This window comes from Danio rerio, chromosome 23 (assembly GCF_049306965.1).
Source record: "Danio rerio strain Tuebingen ecotype United States chromosome 23, GRCz12tu, whole genome shotgun sequence".
NCBI classification, from domain to species: domain Eukaryota; kingdom Metazoa; phylum Chordata; class Actinopteri; order Cypriniformes; family Danionidae; genus Danio; species Danio rerio.
Window position 1 is genome coordinate 20,974,724 of NC_133198.1, and position 24,467 is coordinate 20,999,190.

General features: G+C 36.6%; 1 protein-coding gene across 5 annotated transcripts in view; it reads right to left on the reverse strand.

Annotated features, from left to right (window-relative positions):
• The window catches only part of lemd1 (LEM domain containing 1), a 41,690-nt gene extending 40,753 nt beyond the window's left edge, over positions 1–937 (reverse strand). For all 5 annotated transcript variants that reach the window (XM_073938306.1, XM_073938302.1, XM_073938290.1 and 2 more), the window contains exon 1: positions 502–937. The gene's annotated coding sequence lies outside the window, so the exon portion shown is untranslated. The remainder of the gene's footprint in view (positions 1–501) is intronic.
• Between the last annotated feature and the right edge of the window lie 23,530 nt (positions 938–24,467).

Genomic DNA, 24,467 nt, shown 5'->3' on the forward strand with positions numbered 1-24,467 from the left:
TAATATGCAAATAATAGTAATTAAAAACAGATAAGCAAATAATAGTACATCATACAAAAATATAATAAATACCACATATTTCACTATCAAAAGTACAATTTTTATTATGAAGAGGGAAAAAATTCTGAACAAGACACTGCAATCCTCCTATTTTTAAATCACAACCCCATGTTAATTATGGCAAAACAATAGTGGAAACACAGATGAGTAATACAAATTATATTTTCACACACACACACACACACACACACACACACACACACACACACACACACACACACACACACACACACACACACACCCACACACACACACACACATATACATACATACATATATATATATATATATATATATATATATATATATATATATATATATATATATATATATATATATATATATATAATGTTTAACAGTATATATAATGGATTATAGAAAACTATACGCAATATAGTAAATAAAATTATTGCAAAATTGATAATAAAAAACATTTCTTACCTAATTTTATGTTTTCTTCCATAGTCTCTCCCTTTCTAGTGCCCCCTTAGGTGGGCAGAAGAACACAGCGCAGTGAGGGTCTTCTTGCAGGTGCTTTCCTGCTTTGAGCTGAATTCAGTCTATCTTTTCCTTCACTCCTCAATTCAGCATCTCTTAAATGTCTATTTTCACAGAAATCCAGCATATCTTCACCCGAAAAACTAGTGTAGAAGCAGACAAAAAATCTTCAGAACTCTTCTCGTCTCAGTGCCTCTTTTCACAACCCCCCTGTCAAGAACCTGAACACAGAACACACACACAAAAAATGGAGATTACATAAGAATCAGTAGTATTTCTTCTGAACTCCTTTCTCTCTGACAGGGAGAAGCAGAAGTGAGAGGGGAAGAGTGGAGGAATGGGAAGGCAGTCTCCATTCTCCTCTGCATCCCTTATTCTCACATCTCTCTCTGCAACACACACACACACTGCACAGCCCCCACCTCGTTCCCCCTTCTTCTGCTCTGTCAAATACACACACAAGCTTAGTTCATTACTATTCACCGGCTCTTCCCAAGACATGCAACGCTTCCCTACTAAGAGAGGAGGGGAGCGAAGGGAAAACAGCCTTGTTGCATCTAGTTTGAAATGGATTGTCTGTAAAGCTTAGTCCATTCTGAAAATACCAAAAAATATCCTTCTACCTCCCCTCATACAAAAACTGTGACGCAATGAGCAGCAATGTAATGTATTCCTTTGTCTGTCCTTTTTCTTGCTCATGAGACAGGTGCCGAATTTGTCTCATCTCAAAGTTCCACTATTTTATCCCATTCACCCAAATCCCTCTTGCACACCTCGATCTTTGTTATTTCTACCGTTTTCCCTCTTCAAGCGTTTGCTGGGGAGTGATTTGTCTCGCTTGGCTTGAGAGCTGGCAGCGGGGCTGAGGTGAGGAGGGAGAACGAGTGCTCTGAGTTTGGCCATGTGAGTCCTCCAGCACACTCAACTTCACCAGCCGCTTCCCCTGAGGAGCCGCGTGCCTCTCGCTTTCATCAACTTCAACTTTCTTTTTTTTTTGATGCAAAGCTCAGAGTTTTGATGAAACTTGCAAGAGAGAGTGTAATGCATGGGAAAAAATAAGTTGATGAATGGAGTTTTCACTTCCAGCTTATCATATTTTGATGTTTGGTCAGGACTGCGGTTTACAATTTCAGTAATTTACCGTATAGTATTGAGATGCATAATTGGGATACATTTGCAAAAGCAGAAATCATGTTATATTCGTTTATTTTGACCATTAGCCGCTAGAAGGTGCGAATTCATAACAAACAAAGATAATAATTCCGTGACTGATTCAGTGTGGAGTCATGGAAGTTGTCATCTTCATCATACCCTATGAGACTCCTGCAGAAATCATGGTTATGTATGAGCTGAAGTATCCAAGTCTTATTATAATGTTGATATGAAGCAGAGTAAGGGGCCGATCACACCAAATGTGTTTTTTTTTTTTTTTTTTTTGCGATGAGAGGCGCCTTTTTTGAATGATTTACCAAGGATTTACTTTACTTTAACCGCCTGCTGCGCCTTGCATTTTTGTCGTTGTGTGCTGTGCGCAGTGGTGTAAAGTAACAAATTACAAATACTCAAATTACTATAAATGAGTATTTTTTCTCAGAAATTGTAATTTACTTTAGTTTTATAAATGTGTACTTTTACTCTCCCCTGAGTATTTTAGTGCTGTATTTGTACTTTTACTCCACTACTTTCCTTCAACCTGCAGTCACTACTTTTTTTTCTTGTTTATGGGAATTAGAAAAATCAATTCTGTGATTTCTGACCAATCAAATCTCAAATAGAAGGTAAATTGCATCATAACGAACTACCTCAAGACATGTGCATTTTACATCGCAGCAAACAGTTTGGAAGCATTAAAAGTGTCCAAGAACACGTTCAAAATCTTTACACGCATTGACCCAGAGACTGTTTAGATCAGGGATGCCCAAACACAGTCCTGAAGGGCTGGTGTCCTGCAGATTTTAGCTCTAACTTGCCTCAACACACCTGCACGGATGTTTCTAGAAAGCCTAGTATGAGATTGATTAGCTAGTCCATGTGTAATGTCTAATTGGGACTGGAACTAAACTTTGCAGGACACCGGCCCTCTAGGACCGAGTATGGGCACCCCTGGTTTAAATGCTTGTCACTGATGAGAAGACGATGGATATTTACAGTATGATGAACGAAATGGCCTTAAACACCCAGCAGACACAAGAAGTCAACATGCCGTCAGATTGAAATTGTACCCTAACGTTGTGGAGACGCTGCATTTTGTTTGAAAATTAAAATCGGTTTTACATCAGAACTCAACGTTAGCCTGATGTCAATGTCCAACGTCCAACCTAAAGCGGACCAAATATTAACGTCTAATGATGTTACAGCTTGATGTTGTGTCGATGTTACCACTATGACATCTATCAGATGTTGAATTTTGGTTGCCATACCTGATGAATAAATGTCAGTATTTGACATCAATATGATGTTGGTTTAAGATGTTGGCTTTGACATTGGATTTTGGTCACTTTCTAACAACCTAAAATCAACCAAATATCAACGTCATTTGATGTCATTATTGGACATCAAAATAATATTGTCCTTAGACACCGGCTTGACATTAAATTTTGGTCACCTGACATCAAAACCTAAATTTAACCTAATATTAATGTCTTATGACATTGTGTGCCTGCTGCGCAATAACTAAATGCACTACAGAAGGTAATGTTTACACACACACATCCACAAACTAGATGTAAATGCATCAACTTTTACTAGCGTAATACTCACTACTCACTACTCATGAGTACTTTTAAAAGGGCTACTTTTTACTCCTACTTTGAGTAATATTTACAACAGGTACTTTTACTCTACTCACACTACATTTTTAGGCAATTATTAGTACTTTTACTTAAGTATGCTTTTTCAGTACTCTTTCCACCACTGACTGTGCCCTTGCAGTTGAAAAAAGTCAACTCTGAGTAGAAAAAGTGATACCTCAGTCGCGTTTTTTTCATTCTCCAATCAAATGAAAGCAGATGCAGGGTTTCTTTTGAGGTGACTGCAGTGTTTGTGTTGTCAAGATAACTATGGACACTTTGTAAAATGGAGGAGAGACTTGTGGCTGCTGTTTTGAGTTATCTGGTGCTGCATGATTCCTAAATCTTGAATATCACAATATTGTTCAATATTAAAATTATACCAATATCAACAGCAACACTTTAGCATAATCCATAGCTGATTCAGTCATTGCCTATAGTGACATAAAAAGTGAATCGGGCTTTTTTTACTGTCAGCAAAAAAAGGCTTTTTGGAATGCAAAAGCTTGTTCGGCATGATCGGCCCCTAAGACTTAATTTAGTTGAAGTGAAATGAAACCCTTAAAGCAATTGCTGATGAGAGATGAGCTTGACCCCAAATGAAAGCAGCAGAGCTTTTATAATGCCGCAATCGATTGCTTCCAGTAAAGTTGAGTGATGTTGAGAAATTTGGCATCGTACGGTGTCTAATGTGAAACACCGCGATGGACGATGGCATCGTCATCATGTGAAAAGCAGGGTGGGGGGTTGATAGAGTGCACCCGACGTGTCTGAAGAGCGAGGAGGGATCCGGGGGTGAGAAGGGTGCGGGACTTATTTGAGGACCGGGAGGGAGACGCGCAATTTTCGGAGATTATAACTCGTTTTGTGAGTCCCGCAAATGCATAGAGAGTCCCAGAACTTCCGGGAGACTTGGGATGTCTGTATATCACATTTAACAACAAAAGTGAGATGCAATCCAGCAGTACATCCTTGATAAACTGTCCGACGTGCACTGCTATCTGAAGCTAAGAAGAGCACATGACAGTGTGTGGCTGTGTGTGGCTGTGTGTGTGTGTGGTCAAGTGATGTGCGAACAGAGGGCTGTTCAGAAATGCTAGGTAAAACACGATGTGGATGTGGATCATTTTCGTTCTAAAATGCCATTTTAACACTGAAACGTATTATTGTAAATGGGGCCTAAGTGTGTATTTTTCGCGAGCGGGTTTGCATCGGGGGCGGAGGATCGGCGATGCCGGCTCAGTATCGTGTTGTCTATTGGCCATTGGCGATGGACGATGGCATCATCTATCGTCTCAACCCTAGCTTCCAGTTCTTCTACTTATGATCGCATAGGGAAGAAGCAGAGCTGTTTTATCATGCTAAATACATTTTAGGATTGTTATAAAGCTTCTCTCTGCAGTCTAATGAAACACACAACACAATAAAGTGACTTTTGTGTTTTTATATTCTATAAAACCAAATCAGAAATCTATGGCTGTATGTTATCATTAGCATGGCATCACAGGACATGGTCCATGCAAAAATTGCTCATTTCAAAACATTTGCTATAATGTAAGTACTTAAATACGCAAAATATATAACACTGTTCTAGTGTTTTATGGACATTTTTAATGAAAATCCTTCATATTGTGACTTTTAAATCTTGTTTTAATTGAATAAAGATTATCTACAATCATTAACTGCAATAGAGTGCTGCAGGGATTTGTTTTAGGACCTTTGCTACTTTCAGTATACACACCCAAATATTACTTTTCATATGAAAATGCTTGTTTTCATATGCTTCTTGTTCAAACTACCTATTTTAAATACATTGAAACAACACATTTCTTACCTTTTTTGTAGTGACAACTGGTTGCAAAGGTGCAAAATGTAAGTTGTGAACTGGTTGAACTAGGTATTGCATTCCTGGATCAAAATAAAGTGTGCCTGACAATGTGACTACAAAACACAGACACAGTTAGCCTAACAATGTGAGTTTGAATGCCATTTTACATGACATTTATTGCCATACTACTGAAAGCAGCAGCAGATAGTTTATCTCAGATGTTAAAAAAATAAAATAAATTGTTAAAGACTGAACTTCAGAACTGTAACTCGATGAAAGCCAACACATATCAGGGATTCAGCATGCACATTTAATAATGTTAATAAGGTTTATGTATTAGTACACTATAAACCTTACCATTGTTTTGGAGTGCATCTGAATGGCTGTATTTAAATTTCTGTCATTTTTCGTCTGGTACAAACAACCAAATTGCTTATCACTGCGAATCTTGTCATGTAGCGTGTTGTTAGGACACAGGGTTACCGTGTAACCTGTTCCCCTAATGTTTATGTTTGTAATATTTATATTTAATGACCACCACATCATGTGGCACTCTGAATCTGCGTCTCATTTAGGAGGTTGTTACTGTCCACAAGAGGTCACATTTTCAGTCACTGGCGCATGCTTTGAGAGCCCTCCTGACTGCATGAATGAAATACACTGTTTTTCATGAAAGGAACCTATGGTGCTGAAATATAATGGGCTAAACTGGCATTGGGCAGGTCAAAGAGACCCAAGCAGCCGTTTTGGCATGTAATGCACATTTTCAAAGCAAAATATCTGACATCATTGTTTTTCAGATAAACAAAAATGTTCGCTAAGCATGTTTCTTAAATATCTGCAAACATATTATATTTTATGCGCTAAAATAGTCAGAAACTTACATATACCACCTTTAATAGTTTTATGTTCGATCCACTTAAATTTATAAAAATGATTGAGTTAACTTAATAGTTTTGTGTTGGGACAACATGAAGGAGTTGTGCAGAACCCAGCATTTTTTTACAGTGTACTGAAATATTATTAGAACATGCTGCATTATAAATTTAATCAAGGCCAGATGATATTTCTAAAATATGAATGTGAGCATCAGCATGACGAAATTTGACTGAATGTGTTTGTATTCTGAAGGTCTGACGTGAAGATGGTGATGGGTTTTGTCATTTGTCATTTGGCCTTGGAAGATTTGGAGTGTTTTTTTTTTGTTTTTGTATTTTGTGTCTTATATTGTTTTTATTGATGGTTTATGTGTTCAAAATGTCTAATAGTTTAATGTAAATAAAATTATTGTAGTTGTTTAAATTTAAAATCATACTGCAACATATGTCATAGTGACAATTGTATGATTAATTGACTTATGTCTGTGTATTTACATAAAATATTTCTCTTATAATTCAAGTACCCTGCACACTGATAAAATTGCAAAAGGAATGTGTTAGGAATGTGTTCTTGTACGCTTTTTTCCCTATGAAATTTTAACAATCTAAAGAACCTTTTCAGAGAACTTTTTGTGGAATGAAAGCCTCCATTGATGTTACAGCTTCTTCATGGAACCATTGATGCCAATAAGGGTGTGTGCAGTCGTGCAGATCCTGTGAAAGTGTACCTTTTTGTTTGCAAAATCTTGGAGGTATTTCTTTGTTCTTGTGGGCCAAATTCCTAGTGAGGACGGCACAATTTGTGAGTTACCTTCCCTGCATTTTTTTCCTCTTCTCCCACCGCCCAGCCTCATGTTGTTGACTGAGGAGTGAAATGAGAGAGGAAATCCTTTTATACACGATCTGGTCTGTTAGGCTTGGTTAGTGGCGCCTTTCTGCAGTATTTTGTACTTGGTTACATGTCATTTTTGGTTTATGTTAAGCTTCTTACAGTAAACTAGTTTCAAGATCTATGGAGCTGAATAACTTTCAAACTTCTGTCTTTTGGTATGAATGAGTAACCTAGTTCTGAAAACATTACAGGCTAAAAACTGTCACATATAAAATGCAGATTGAGCAAATCTATTTTTAACTGCATCTTAGTGATCTTCTATAAATGGTTCATCCATGCTTTATTCTTGTTTTTATTTTATTTTAATTGGCATGTATCATCAAATGATATAACAAATGATATAACTTCTCTGATGATTTATACCAGATTTAACTTTTAAGTATTCAGATCTGCCTCCATTAACAACTGATGAGCCCTACATTTTTCTTAATCAACAGTCTGCTTTTCTTGGACGTACATCAAAACACAGAAACAGATCTGTCACTGCATTGCAACTTAAATAAATAACAATACTATCACATTAGTATCAGGACTCTACACTTTTCAATATAATATATCATAAGTATGAAACTATAAATATGCCATAGTGGCTTTTGAAGTGGCGATGACTTGCATTTGCTGTATTTCTGTATAGTCTTTTGAAGGCATACTGATTTTTGTAAGGAAAAGATGGGAATTTAAGTCATTATTCACTCTGCTGGCTTTGCTTGATGAGTAAATTTTAGTCACCTTGAGAAATTTATAAGAGCAGAAGCAATGTCTGAACAAATCATTCATTTTAATCAGATTTTTACTTGAAAGTGAGCAGAAAGTCATTTGGGTTTAAGACAAATGAAGGCGAGTAAGTGATGACACTCATTGCAATGACATTCACATTCATCTTTGGCCGTAATTTAATAAAAAGCGAATGACATTCGTGTGTTGTCATCAGTGTGCTTTTAAAACATCTTAAACATTTCATTAATATCTATTTTACAGCTCTAATACCAAATAGAAATCTGATATATAGCAATATATGAAAATATATGTGCAAGTTACATTTTACATACAAATTTCGCACAAAACGTAAAATGTCATATATGCAACATATATTTCAAAACATTGCAAAATGGCAAATATGTATGTTTCTTATATGTTCCTTGCCATAATATGATAAGATTTCCACATGGGACGTTTTAATGAATAGAAAAAAATCATCAGTTCTATAAAAAGCTATGAATGCACAGCTTTATATCTCCAACAAATATAGTTTGTATTCATTTGTACTTTTATTTCAATTACACTCACCGGCCACTTTATTAGGTACACTTTGTGTGGTTTATTTATGCACTACATACGATAGGATTATGTGCTTTTGATTGAACATAGCTGGTACTGCATTAGTTCCGTAAATTTGCACCAATCAGATGAATACTGACACTATAAATAACCAGAGCTTTCTACTTCCGCATCTTCGTTTTGAAGAATACCCCCTTCTACCCTTCTCCTCCTCTTCTCTGATTGGGTGGCATGGTGGCTAAGTAGGTAGCACTGTTGCCTCACAGTAAGAACGCCGCTGGTTCGGCCTCTCCGAGCCGGTCAGTGTTTCTATGCGGAGTTTGCATGTTTTTCCTGTGTTCCGCGTGGGTTTTCCCTGGGTTCTCCAGTTTCCTCACATCGTTCAAAGACATAAACCAATTAAATTGACCACTTCAAAATAACATCCTAAGGCAACTCTAGCCAGATATAACTCAGCAGTTTACCAGTAGAGGAGTTCTCGAGACCTACCTGAGCTCAAACTCCCCTCTCGCCCTTTAAATGGGAGGTGAGCCCCGGGCTCAAGGCTCTCTTCCGGGCAGCATGCCAAACACGTTTTATTATCAATCATCAGCTAAGTGTGAACTCTTGAAACTAGTACTGGGTTGGATGGAACCACTTTTTCCTTCTGACCTGCCTTAATCCTTTGCGGCATCGATTCAGTTCTGGAAATATTCCTCATAGATTTTTGTCCATATTGACATGATTGTGTCATGCAGTTGCTGCAGATTTATCAGTATTTTGTCGACCACATCCCAAAGGTGCTTTATTGGATTTGGATCTGCTGACTGATCAGACCAGGGAACATTTTTCTAATCTTTTATTGTCCTATTGTGCAAATTGTAGCCTCAGTTTCCTGTTCTTAGCTGACAGCAGTGGCACCCAGTGTGGTCTTTTCAACCCGGGCTCATTGTGGAAACGTAGCCCGCGGATGTTTCTGCGGACCGCGATTTATGTCCCGGGAGATACGTATTCGAGCGGTTTTTGTTTTTGCGGATCCGCGAGAGGCCGCTGTGCGCGCTTTTTCGCGTCTCGGGCGCGCGCCGTGCCCGCGCCGTTCTCGCGTGTAAAGCCGCCGGATCGGCCGATTCGGCCGCCCTTCTCTTCATCCTCCTCCTCCTTCCCTAAACCCGAGCGACGGTTCGCAAAAGCCGTCCAGAAAAAAAAAAAAAGCAAAAGCCCTCGATTTCGACCGTGTTTTCGGATCCCGCCGCGTTCTCACCCTAATTTTTCGGATTCCGTTTTTCGTCTTACCTGATTTCCGGAACCGCTGTTCCCCGGACTCGATCCCGGTCGTCGTCCCCGCGGCCGGCTCCTCCTCCAGGGCCTCCGCTTCGCCGACGCAACGCTGTGAGCTAAGCGGACAAACTGGTTGCATAGGGAAAGCCCTCCACTCGGAGGCGAGCCGTCGGCCGGCGAGCGCGAAGAGGAGGGGCGGAGCGGCGCCACACCGCCCCGCAGCGTTCGCTCGAAAAAAACTAAACGCGGCCTTATGTACCTCCGGCCACGTAAATCGCAGTCTCCAGACACGTCCGCTGGGCTACGTTTCCAGAATGAGCTTAGGTTGGGTCTTTTGCTGCTGTAACACATCCACCTCAAGGTTCGACATGTGTGTTCAGAGATGCTCTTTTGCATTCCTCAATTGTAATGAGGGGTTATTTGAGTTACTGTTGCCTTTCTATATTTCTGTCTATCTGAAACCAGTCTGGCCATTCTCCTCTGACCTCTGGCATCAACAAGGCATTTGCGCCCATGAACTTCCGCTCATTGGATATTTTCTCTTTTTCTGACTATACTCTGTAAACCCTAGAGATGGTTGTGCATGAAAATCCCAGTAGATCAGCAGTTTCTGAAATACATAGACCAGCCTATCTGGCACCAACAACCATACCACATTCAAAGTCACTCAAATCACCTTTCTTTCCCATTCTGACGCTCGGTTTAAACTGCAGCAGACTGTCTTGACCATGTCAACATGCCATGTGATTGGCTGATTAGAAATTTTTGTTAACAAGCAGTTGGAAATGTTTACCTAATAAAGTGGCCGATGAGGATTTTAGTGTAATGCAAATGAAATAAATGAATAAAAATAATTTTATTTTATATTGTAAATTAAAGAGTTCCATGTAATAGTGCCAACTAAATTTTAGCAATGAAAAGAACTTACATTTGCCATAATGGTTTGTTACAAAAATGCTTATTTTATAAGAAATTTCAGTACTTAGAACTCTGCAAATATACTTATGTATTTTTTTTTATAGCAACAAAATGGTTTTAGTTTTATGATTTCAGTTTTAGTTGAAAACAGTATAATAACCCTGGGTGTGGGACATGCTATTGTTGAGTGCATTTGATTGGACACACATGTAAACACACATGAGTTTAAGATATTATTGGTTTTATTCTTCAATCTATAAAGAGCATAAACCCTATATATTTTACACCTGTTGAAAGTCCATTTTGTCGAGACAGGCTATTAATGACCCCAAAGGTCCAGAGGGATGAGTGTGAAGCTTTGAGCACTTATCTATTGGGAGTTCATGTCTCTTCTCTCTCCCTCTTGCTCAGCTGTCAGTCTGGTCAGGTCCAGTCTGTTTGTAGCTCTATTTTAAGCGAGGACACAGCCAGGGGGAGGGCAGGATGAAGGCTCCAGGGGCGAGAGGGTGTCGTAATGAAAGACTTATCAGCAGGCCAGAACTCCCGTCCAGACAACCTATGAGATCAAGCAAGCAGCATGCAGATATTCATATCCGTCTATTGAAACTCACCTCACATATCAAAACCGTCAATAATTAACCAAGCCTGAAGCTATAATTATTCATTATCCATCAGAGGTGCTGGTAATCCGGCCATAGCTTTATATGATAGACTCTCCGCTCAAGGTTATTTGGAAACGATGATCATTAAAGTGACCCTGCTTGCATATAAAAGGGTTTGTGGAAGTACGTTGCTGAGGCTTTAGATCCATTACAAATGGCTTGCTAGATTGTTTATGAGCTTTTGTGGGGCATTTGGCAGGAGATGTTCAGTGAGACTGTGCTTTTTTCATCTGGTCCTAAAAGGCAAGGCTGTCGTGGATGCCAAAAACAAGAGCTGTCTCATCAGAATTATGGCCATCTTATCTTCTCTCTGGCAGACATGGCTGCGCTTGAGCACAATCTAAACCTCTGTGAAACCTTCAGAGCATCTTCCTCTTAATCTGCATATTCAGATGGTATTCAGTGTTGTGATCATCACGCGGGTCTGCTCTTGTGTGCAGGGAAGCCAGCTTTTGTCTCAGATCTCCACAGACGTTGTCTATCAATTGAAATTTGGTTTGCCTTTATTTTATTCCCCTTGCATGCCTTTGGGGATTCTTTAAGGATCAAATGCAAACATTAAACTGACATGTACATACACTATAAAAAATGCTGGGTTCCACTCATCAGTGTTGGAAGATCATGAAGAAATAAAGTTAACTTATTAATTTTTTATAGATTTAAGTGTATTGGGGATAAAACCTCGAGAATTGTGTTGTTTCAGCTCATTGTTCTAGTATTTTGAACAATTAGCAAACATATTTTGAGTGTGCTTTAAACAATATGATTTAGCTAACATCTTCTCCCCTCTCAAAAAAAAAAAAGGTACACAATGGTACAAATAATGTTCCTTGAGGAACAGTTTTGTACCTTTGTAAAAAAATTACCTTATATGGTACAGAAAAGACCTCTCACGATACTGTTCTGTATACCTTTTATGGTACAACTGAAATGAAGGTACACAACTGTTCTCAAAAAAAAAAGTCATAAGTGTTGGACAACTCCTTCTTTAGGTAAGGCAAAGCAAGGCAAGTTTATTTATATAGCACATTTCATACACAGTGGCATTTCAAAGTGATTTACATAAACAGGAATAAAAGAGACAGGTGTAAGAAAATAAAAACAAATAATAAGAATTATAAAAATAAGAATAAAAATAGATAAAACAGATAATAATGTGTTAAAATAGGTTATAAGATAATGAAAAAGAAAAGAAAAACATAGTGTGATCTGTCAGACGTAGCACAGTGCTCATTCTGTAAAGGCACAGCTAAACAGATGTGTTTTCAGTCTTGATTTGAATGTGGCTAAAGTTGAAGCTCATCTGATCATTTCTGGAAGCTGATTCCAGCAGCGAGGGGCGTAGTAGCGAAAAGCTGATTGACTCTGATTTGACTGAACTCTTGGAACTTCTAGTTTATATGATCCTAAATATCTAAGTGATCTGTTAGGTTTGTATTCAGTGAGCATATCTGTAATGTATTGAGGTTCAAGGCCATTTAGTGATTTATAGACAAGTAATAATACTTTAAACTGTATTCTGAATGTAACCTGAGAGCCAGTGTAAAGACCTGAGGACCAGTGTGATGTGCTCTGATTTCCTGGTTCTGGTTAGAATTCTGGCCGCAGCGTTCTGGATGAGCTGCAACTGTCTGACTGTCTTTTCGGGAAGGCCAGTGAGGAGGCGGTTACAGTAATCCACCCTGCTGCTGATAAAAGCATGAACAAATTTCTCTAAGTTCTCACTGGAAACAAAGCATCTAATTCTTGCAATGTTTTTGAGATGATAGTATGCTGATATACTGACTGCTTTGACATAACTATTGAAACTCAGATCTGACTCCAGAGTCACACCAAGATTCTTGACCTTATTTTTTGTTGTTTGACCTTTAGTGCCAAGGTACGCATTCACCTTGAGAACGTCATCTCTGTTCCCAAACGCAATGACTTCAGTTTTCTCTTTGTTTAACTGAAGAAAGTTTTCGCAAAAGTTTTTAATTTCATCAATGTACTGGCAGAGGGTGTCAATGGGGCTGTAGTCATTAGGCAGTAAGGCTAAGTAGATCTGAGTGTCATCAGCATAGCTGTGGTAGGAGATTTGGTTCTTTCTCATTATTTGGCCTTGTGGGACTCCACATGTCATGGTTGTCCACCTTGACCTATGGTCACCTATACTGACATGGTAACCTCTCCCTTCAAGGTAAGATCTAAACCATTTGAGGACCGTCCCAGATAGCTCAACCCAGTGGCAATTTACTGCGTCACTGCATCGCCCTGTTTGCCTGATTATACAGACAAAATAGAAAAATATAAGAAAATATTCATTTGCAACATCAAGCAGCAAAACAAACTGTTTGTAATGTCTAAAAATGAATGGAAGTGTACAAGACCAGAAGCCTCGAGCCAAAAATATTTAAACGGCTGCACTCGATCATATGCGGAGAATAAGTTCAATATAAAATAATGATACAATCCACACTTCGTCACCTTGGAATTATAAGGTTCTATCTGCGTTCTGAATGATTTTGAGATATTGAGCTTCAAAGTTTTTGCATTCCATATAGCAAACAGTACACTGTAAAAAAAATCTTTTAAAAAAAGGTCAAATGACTGGCAGCTACGGCTGCCAAACAAAAACCATAAAATACTGTAAAATTTCTTTGTTGCAATAAAGTGCAAAAAATAATAAATTTACAGATGTTTTCATTAAAATGTTTACAGAAAAACACTGTTATTTTACAGACTTTTCCTACATTATTACGATTAAATCCATTCTATTGACCTTATTCTAAAATGTGAAAGTGCGCCTGTTTTCATGATTGTTTTAGAACTTCCGATTCAGTCGCCTATGGGAGAAATGACTAGGAATAATAAACGGCAGAAAACAGTCAAACTACCTGCTCTACAAACAAATGTTTGCATGACTATACAGACCAAGTAGAATAATATAATAAGAAAATATCAGTTTGCAACATCAAACAGCAAAACGAGCAGTTTTTAATGTCTAAAAAGGAATGGAAGTGAATGAGACCAGAAGTGTCAAGCCAAAAAAATTCAAATGGCTGCGCCCGCTCGTCACCAAAGAATAAGGTGAAAAAAGTTACACGCTAAGAGTTTTACAGAAAAACACTAGATTTTTCTTAGATTATTATGATTGAACACCATCAATAAAGTTACTGCACTAAAAGTTCAAGACTAAACAATGTTATTTAAAAGATTTTTCCCTAAATCATTATGATTAAACACCTTTGATAAGATGCCAAGACATCCTCATGGTCGTAATTTAAAAGTTATATTTTGGATCAAAAAAAGTCTGGAAAAAACAACAAACGAGATATAACTGGTTAAATTTCTCACAACTTTAAAATGGCAGTGGTTTCATTTATTGAATAGTATTTATGTAAAACATGTAGAGGTCTAAGTTAAATAGAATGATTCAGTTCCAAATCAAAAATGAAATGGAACTGTAACGTAAAGGGGACACTGACAAAAGAGTGCAGATCCAAATACAGGTTTATTACACAGAGATGGTCAGGCAAACAACAGTCAACACAGGGGCAAACAGATGTATGCAGGGAATCCAGAGGCATCATGGTCAAATAACAGGCAAGTGGTCAGTCCCAACAGCAAACCACATAAACAATTAAAAAACAAAGTAAGGCAAAAACAGAGAAACGTGTCATAATGTTCACAGTAACAGTATAACAAGACTTAACAATTGGTGCGTGCGTCTGTGCTGCTTTTAAAGTCCATGAAATCAGTTCATAACAATCCTCCGACTGCGTGTGTGCGAGCCCGCGCGCGCGTGTGCAATCAGTGGAATCCAGAACAGGTACTTGTGAACGGATTTGATCGTAATAATCTAGGAAAAGTCTGTTAAATAACAGTGTTTTCTTGTAAACATTTTAATGAAAATGTCTGTAGATTTATTTATTTTTTTGCACTTTATTTTAACAAAGAAATTTTACCGTAATTTTATGGTTTTTGTTTGGCAGCCGTAGCCACCAGTCATTTGACCCTTTTTTAATGATTTTAAAACATTTTTGCAGAGCAAGTAATTACAATTTATTACTTTAATTTAACATAATTTTAAATGTACTTTCAAACAACAGTGTGTAAATGTAACAAAGTGGCTGACACAGAGGGATCCATTTGCAGTATGTTTATTAAATACAGTTTAATAACAATAAACACACAGATGTAATGCGTGTGCAAACTCACATCAAACACAGTAGTATAAGGTTGAAGGGCTGGCGGCAGGTAAACACAGGATGAGTATGCAGGCATGGGTCAGAGGCAGGCGGCGAATATCAAAGTCGGTGTGCAGGCTAGAGTTCAAGGCAGGCGGCGTGGATCAGAGTCGGTGTTCAGGCTGAGGTACAAGGCAGGCGGCAGGCAGGACAAGGTCAATAATCAAGGCAAAGTAAGCAACGGGAAAGCAGGCAAGGATGAGAAGCGCTCAGTAGTGTTAGCCGGGGGAAAACAAGACATCGCAATGAGACTGAGTGTGTGTGCTGCTCATAAGCGTGTGCCAGGTGATTGGGAGATGTGCTGCAGCTGTGAGTGCTAATCAATCAATGGATGATGTAATGTCAATAGTCCAGTGATGATGACCTCTGCTGGCCAGCGAGGGGAATGACTGGGACCGAGTCGGTAACAGTAAATATTACAGCAATTTTATAGTATAAACCAGGTAAATTGCTGTAATTTGACATTAATTATATAGTTAAAAAATAACAGTCAAGCTATTAATTTACAGATATTGTTTGTGATTTTTGCGGACTTTTGAATATAATTTAAAATAACAGAAAAAATACTGCATGAATCATTCTGTAATTTCCCTGTATATATATATATATATATATATATATATATATATATATATATATATATATATATATATATATATATATATATATATATATATATATATATATATATAAAATAAAAACATCAGTAATTGTCCTTAATGATAAATTACCTAAAATGAAAGTAAAACCGTTAATTTGAGTTAATTTTACTAGGTTTTAAATATAATTTGAAATGACAAAAAATTTAGAGATATTTTCTGTAATTATTTTTTTACAGTGTATGTGTGTAACATTTGTTTTGTAAATAAAGTCTTAAAATGTAAACAACTTATTGAAAAAGCATCCCAAAATGAAAATATGTTGTCATTTAATAGAAATATATCAATAACTAATTTCTGACAAAAATGTCAGATAGAACCTTTTAATTCTAATATGACAACTTGGTATAATACAGTTTGTACAGCATGAAATAATATAAAGTATTACAAACTTTTCCATTTTTACAAGGAACGTAACTATTTTATGTATTGTCACATTACATTATATCATATGAAAAGTGTGATTTTTAAAAGAAGGTGTGCCCCCAAAACGCCATCCCTGCACTTACAGCAAATTGTGCTAAAATGTACAAATGAGATGGAACAAATTGAAACAAATTGGCCATGAATTTCTGAGATTGTAGATGCATGTATGAACGTACACGTATGTATGGCAAAGTATCATGACAATATTTTGTACAGTATAATAAAGTGATAAATTACAGCATGACATAATACTGTACAGCAAAAAGATAATACGGTACATTTTAGTATGATATCGTAAAAAAAAGGTTCAAATGACTGGCAGCCACGGCTGCCAAACAAAAACCATAAAATTACGGTAAAATGTCTGTTGAAATAAAGAGCAAAAAATAATAAATCTACTGATATTTTCATTCAAATGTTTACAGAAAAAGACTGTTATTTTACAGACTTTTCCTTGATTATTACGATCAAATCCGTTCAATAAAGTTACATGCTAAGAGTTTTACAAAGAAACACTGTTATTATACAGACTTTTCCTAGATTATTATGATCAAACACCATCAATAAAGTGACTGCACTAAAAGTTCAAGAGAAAACAATGTTATTTAAAAGAATTTTCCGTAATTCATTACGATTAAACACCTTTAATAACATGCAAATACATGCTCATGATCGTAATTTAACAGTTTTATTTTGGATCAAAATTTTTTTGAAAAAAACAAACAAGATACAACTGATTAAAATTCTCAACTTTAAAATTACAGTTGTTACATTTTATTGAATAGTGTTTATGTAAAACATGTAGAGGTTAAAGTTAAATGGAATGATTTTGTTCCAAATCTTAAATGAAATGGAACTGTAACGTGAAGGGGACGCTAAGAAAGGAGTGCAGATCCAAATGCAGGTTTATTACACAAAGATGGTCAGGCAAACAACAGTCAACACAGGGGAAAACAGATTATGCAACATTATGCATAGAGCAGAGTCATAGTCAAATAACAGGCAAATGGTCAGTCCGGCAGCAAACAACATAAACAATTAACAAACAAAGCAGGCAAAAGAAGAGAAACACGTCAATGTTCATAGTAACAGTATAACAAGACTAAGCAATTGGTCTGTGCTGCTTTTAAAGTGCATGTAATCAGTTTCATAACGATCCTCCGACTGTGTGTGTGCAATCAGCGGAATCAGGAACAGGTGCAAAAAGAGCGCACTTATTTGTGTAACTTTATTGAACAGATTTGATCGTAATAATCTAGTAAAGGTCTGTAAAATAACAGTGTTTTTCTGTAAACATTTTTAATGAGAATATCTGTAGATTTATTATTTTTTGCACTTTATTTCAACAAAGAACTTTTACCGTAATTTTATGGCTTTTGTTTGGCAGCCGTAGCTGCCAGTCACTTGTCCTTTTTTTACAATTTTTTATTTTTTTTTTTACAGAGAAAGTAATTACAATTCATTACTTTAATTTTACGTAATTTTAAATGTACTTCATAAAAAACAGGAAAAAACACAGTGTAAATAATACTGCAATTTTATTGTATAAAACAGACAAAGTAATTTGTCATTACTTATATAGTACATAAAATAACAGTCAAGCTGTTAATTTACAGATATTGTTTGTAATTTTTATGGATTTTTGAATATAATTTAAAATAACAGAAAAATATACTGTATAAATAATACTGTAATTTCCCTTTATAAAAAACAAAAATGTCAGTAATTTAAATGTTTAAATTAATTTAAATGTCAGTAATTTAAATTAAAATGAAAGTCAAACTGTGAATTTAGAGAAACTGTTTGTCATTTTACTAAGTTCTACACATAATTTTAAAATACAAAATAATTACTGTAAAATATTTAGGGATATTTTATGTAAAATTAGTTTTTTTTTTTTTTACAGTGCATGAAGTAAACTGCAAATAACTTGTGTACTAAAGCATGACAAAGTGGCAGTGATTTGAGTTCTATGATGAAATGCTAGTTTGTATAATAAATTAACAGTTTGTATTCTACAGCATAAAAATTAAACATGGCTTAGCCTTTGCAGAGCCTCTATATAAAAGGGCAAATGCGAAAGGTACATCAGCAGGGGTGTATTTCTTCAGCCTCAGTCAGATGCAATGCAAAGAGTTCAGCAGTGAAGTCTGTAGAGCTCTAATTATGACAGAACAGTCTGCCTGTAACCAACCTGCGAACAGCCCCACTGAAGCCCCATCTCATGCCTCTCATTTATCTTGTTTGGAGGAGGGGAATTGAGTTTCTGATAAAGCATAGGATATGGTCCTGCTCCTGCCTCAAGGCACTGGGATAGATAGTCTACCTTGGTGTGTCAAGGTGGAATAGATTGATTTGTTGTGGTTGAGGTCTGTGCTGTGTGGCTGTTAGAAAATCTCGTTTCGATTTGATTGCCTTTAAAGCCTTGGCAAGGCCTTTGTGTGACTTGTACTGTACACTGGAGAGCATTTGGTGGAAATAACTTTGGGGTCACATTTAACCAGAAGGCATTAATTGGAGGTTTCTTGATTGATTCTTTGTTGATCATCTGATTAAATATTAGATCACCAAAAAATTAAATTTCTGTTATTAATTACTCACCATCGTGTTGTTACAATCTTCAGAGACCTTCGTTCATTTTCGAAACACAAGTTAAAGAGCCCCTATTATGCTTCATAAAAGGTCATATTTTGGTTTTGGGGGTCTCCAACAACAGGCTGAAATTCATATGATTTGTTCAGTGAACCATTTGTTCCCAAACTCCATCCTTTGCGTGAGGCTAAACTGCGCTGATTGTTTCGATGACCCAGTCTCTTGTGCTCTTGTGATTGGATGAGATGGAGAGAAACGTGCAGTACACGCAGTATGCGCAGTACGGTTATAAAGTAGTCAGAGCCCAATGCAAGAATGCATTAAAGCAATGTAGTTACACACCAGATTATTCCTTTATTCTTAATCCTAACCCCAAGTAATAATAGCAACACACATTCAGTATTAATCCACACAGTGGCAAAAGTTGAACTATTTTGAAAATCGACTTTACCATGTGTGTGACGAACAGCTGATGGTGGCCATAACAACAAACAGCAGGAGATCGTGAGCACAAAGCACATTTAATCAGTAAAGCAAGAAGCACACGTCGTGTTTTCAACATGGTTTTGAATGCGATATATGAAATAGCCCATACAGATTAGAAACACTTACAGGATCTGGAGGAAGAAGAAACTGGTCCATACAAACTGCGTAACAGTTCATCACCTTAGAATTATAAGGTTCTATCTGACATTTTTTGTCAAAATTGAGTTATTGACATATTCTTTATAAATGACCATTTGTTTACGATATGGGATGTTTTTTTAATAAGTTGTTTATATTTTAAGACTTTTTATTTAAAAAACAAATGTTACACACATACTGTTTGCTATATGGAATGTAAAAACTTTGAAGCTTATTATCTCAAAATCACTCAGAACACTGACAGAACCTTGTAATTCCAAGGTGACAAGTTACTGACAAAGTCCCATACATTAGTTTTCTTTGCTGATCCTTCCTTTAATACCAAACAGCAGGCGAATCCCGTATTGCAGGGTAGGTTATTGCAGCCTGATCTCACGAGAAAACGTAAGTATTTTACGTTTTGCCAGTTTAGTGTCTAATTCGTACGAATTCGTACGAGTTCAGTCGTACGAAATGGTACGATTTTAAAAAGGAGGCGTGGCACCTGACCCCACTGCTAACCCCAACCGTCATTTGGGGATAAGCAAATCGTACTAAATTGTACAAATTAGATCGTACGAATTCATACGAATTAACCACTAAATGAAAAAGTTACGAATTGCCGTGAGATTGTGTTGGTTATTGTATACCATAAGAAAAATGACAGGAATGACAGAAATGTTGTGAAACATTAATCCTTTATTCCCCACAGTGGCATGTCTAGTCATCTCTTAGTGATAGTAATCTTCGCGTCATGATCAATCCCATGATCGCTTGGACACCAGTCTGAAGAGAAAGGCATGTTCACGTTTTACTGCATCCAGCAGTTCATATTTGGCAATGTCCTGTGTCGACGTCGATACAATCATCCATTTGACTGGATGTTTCCATTCCTTTGTGTTACACACTGTATGGATTATAATAATTAAAAAAAAAACATAATAGGGGCTCTTTAAGGTATTTTGGATTAAATCTGAGTGCTCTCTCATCCTCCCTAGACCATAACAGTCTTGAGATGTTGAAAGTTTAAAGAAGAAACCGGAAACACTGTTAAAACTTGAAAGTTCAGCGGTTCAATGGTAATCATATAATAATCAATAACAGTCTTCCACATCAAATCAGGGTTTATTGTGCGCATTTATTATGGGGTTTACAACACTTGTGTGTTGCACTGCTGACCAAAGGCAATTTATTGTACTGTGTGTAGTAAATGTGCACTTTTATGCGAAAGACATAGATGAAATTTTTTTTTACTGTTTTTTGGTGCACACTAGTGTTCTTCTGATACAGTATACATAAGTGAATTAAGCTTATGATTACAGTTGAACAACTGACGTTATTTTTCTGTGAAGATGAACCATGATCTCAGGGAATTGGAATGACATGAGGGTCAGTAATAAATGACAGAATTTCCTTTTTGTGTGTGTGATCTAACCCTTTGAAGGAATAGCTTACCCACATTTACCTCCATTTATTCAAAACATGTATGACTTTCTTTTTTTCTGCTGAAGATAACACAAATGAAGATATTTTGAAGAATGTCGGTAACCGAACTGTTTTTGGTCTCAATTGATTATCACGTTATTATTTTCCTACTATTGAAGTCAACGAGGACCATAAACTTTTGTGCTACCACCATTATTCCAAATATCTCCATTTTGTGTTCAGCAGAAAGAGAGAGAGAGGGAGAGAGTAAATGGCGCTTAATGTTCATTTTCGGGCAAACTATCCATTTAAGTAACTCCAGCCTGTACTTTGGGAATTGAATCCCCCAGACCTAAATAATGTTAGGTCGAACTGTACAGCTTTAATTACAAACCTGCTGTGTACTTCTGTGTGTGTGTGTGTGTGTGTGTGTGTACACTCTGTGAGGTAATTAAAATGCACTGAGGAAAGTCAAATAATTATTCTGTATGCAGATTTCTAATTATCCCCAGTTTGCGTGTGTGTACACATTAGTGCGTTTGTGAGGAGTGAAAGTGTTGTTAAATGTCAGGCAGGGGAGGAGGGTCATGCCAGCTGCACAGCACTGACGTGGCACCCATACCAAATATCAGCAGACATGGGTAGACTAAAGACAAGAGTCTTCTGTGTAGGTGTATAGTCTTGACTGAGAAGGAATTAGTGAATGACACAAGTAAAGGTCTTTTGTCAGGTAGTGCTGTATCAGTAGCTGATGCTAATCACAAAATGTGAATAATCTATTATAACTTTAATATTAAGTATATAATCTATAATTTCTAACTATGCTAATCAAATATTTGCAATATATGTAATATACAATTTTTTTAGAGTCACTTAACATATTATTCAATATGAATAGTGCAATAGTAAATAGTTGCCTTAAGTCATGGATTAAATTCTTTATATTCTATATACTGTATGTTATATCTTATATATGTTTAGTGTTTAAGTTTATTCATTCATTTTAGCCCCTTGTTTATCAGATGTCACGTCATTGGAATGAGCTGCCTGTTTAAGTTATGAAATTAATATAAATTTGGTTAATTGGTTTAATCATTTTAAAGTTTATCAAGCTTTTAAAAAATGTAAACGTGTTTATACTTTTGTCATATGTACTTATAAATGTTTGAACTGTTCTGCTGTGGCTTTACAGGTTTATTTTCAGTGTGTTTTGCACAAGCTTAGTTAAGCTTAGTAAATACAATTCGGAAAGCTGCACTGCTTGTGTTCAGTAAATATTGTCTGTCAGCATTGTGCGTATTGCATGAGCCACATTTTTTGTTAGCACAACTGCGGTACAAATTCAGTATCACATTTGCGCTCCGGCTGCTCATGAGATTGCTTTGATGTAGCAAAATATGACACAAAAATTCATACAGGGGCTGATATTATCATGAATTTTATTGGCATATAAACTATCATATCAACTACAGTTGAAGTCAGAATTATTCGCCCCCTTTTGAATTTTATTTACTTTTTTTAATATTTCCCAAATTATGTTTAACAGAGCACGGAAATTTTCACGGTATGTCTGATAATATTTTTTCTTCAGTCGTATTTGTTTTATTCCAGCTGGAATAAAAACAGTTATTCATTTTTAATAACCATTTTAAGGTCAATATTATTAGCCCCTATTAGCTAGATTTTTTTTTCGATAGTCGACAGAACAAACCATCATTATACAGTAACTTGCCTAATTACCCTAACCCACCTAGTTAACCTAATTAACCCAGTTAAGCCTTTAAGTATCACTTTAAGCTGCATAGAAGTGTCTTAAAATATCTAGTAAAATATTATTTACTGTCATCATGGCAAAGATTAAATAAACCAGTTATTAGAAATGAGTTATTAAAACTTTTATGATTAGAAATGTGTTAAAAAAAATCCGCTCTCCGTTAAACAGAAATTGAGGAAAAAAATAAACAGGGGGTCTAACAATTCAGAGGGGCATATAATTCTGACTTGTATATAATACATATAACTGTATATCAAAATATTTGTGTCAGTATTGTTTTCATAAATGTGTTTGATAAATATATAACAAACACACAAAAAACAAACATTTGACAAACATTTAAATGACTTTGATATTGAGATTATTTAGCTGTGCTGCAAAAATCCAGTCACACATTTACAACCTAAACCAGGTGTTTTCCTCCACAAACTTAAAAAACTGTTCAAGTTAATTTAAGAACATTTTAGTTAAGTCAATCTTATTTATAACTTCTGCATGTTATTTACCTTTAATATAACAGACTGTTGTTTAATTCATTCATTCATTTTCTTGTCGACTTAGTCCCTTTATTAATCCGGGGTCGCCACAGCAGAATGCACCGCCAACTTATCCAGCAAGTTTTTAAGCAGCGGATGCCCTTCCAGCCGCAACCCATCTCTGGGAAACATCCACTCATACATTCACATACACACTCATGCACTACGGACAATTTAGCCTACCCAATTCACCTGTACCGCATGTCTTTGGACTGTGGGGGAAACCGGAGCACCCGGAGGAAACCCATGCGAACGCAGGGAGAACATGCAAACTCCACACAGAAACGCCAACTGAGCTGAGGATCGAACCAGCGACCCAGCGACCTTCTTGCTGTGAGGCGACAGCACTACCTACTGCGCCACTGCTTAACCCACTGTTGTTTAATGATACATTTAAAATATTTATAAATATTTTGGTTTCAAAAATATTTAATACAGAAATATAAGTAAGCATGGTTGCTCAGTGGTTAGTACTGTTGTCTCATAGCAAGAAGGTCACTGGTTCACATCCTGGCTGGCTGGGTCAGTTGGCATTTCTGTGTGGAGTTTGCATGTTCTCCCCATGTTGGCGTGGGTTTCCTTTGGATGCTCCGGTTTCCCCTACTGTTCAAATACATGAGTTATAGGTGAATTGAGCAAACTAAAATTGGCCATTGTGTGTGTGAATGAGTGTGTATGGGTGTTTGCCAGTGTTGGGTTGCGGCTGGAAGGGCATCTGCTAGAATAGTTGGCGGTTTACTCCACTGTCGACCTCTGAAACAGAGACTAAACCAAAAGAAAATGAATCAATGAATGAATGAATATACAATATATTTGTGTGAATGATTAATTCACCAACATTGCACATATTTTATATCAAATCATGTGTCTTTTGCCAAATGCATAATAAGAAGGATCAATGGGGTATATATGCACACAGACTTTTAATTTCACTCCGCCATTCGTTTCTGGTGAATTGTCATCCCATACAAAATCGCTGCATTTAAGATCTGCTTTCTTTAAAAAACAGCGATCTTCACTGCCTGGATAAGACATGATATAAAGTGGAGCAGATCAGAACTAACAAGAAGCACTGCATTAAATTAGATTTTTCTGTGCCATATGGAAATTGATTTTACCCTGGTATTTTCAATGGAATTTCT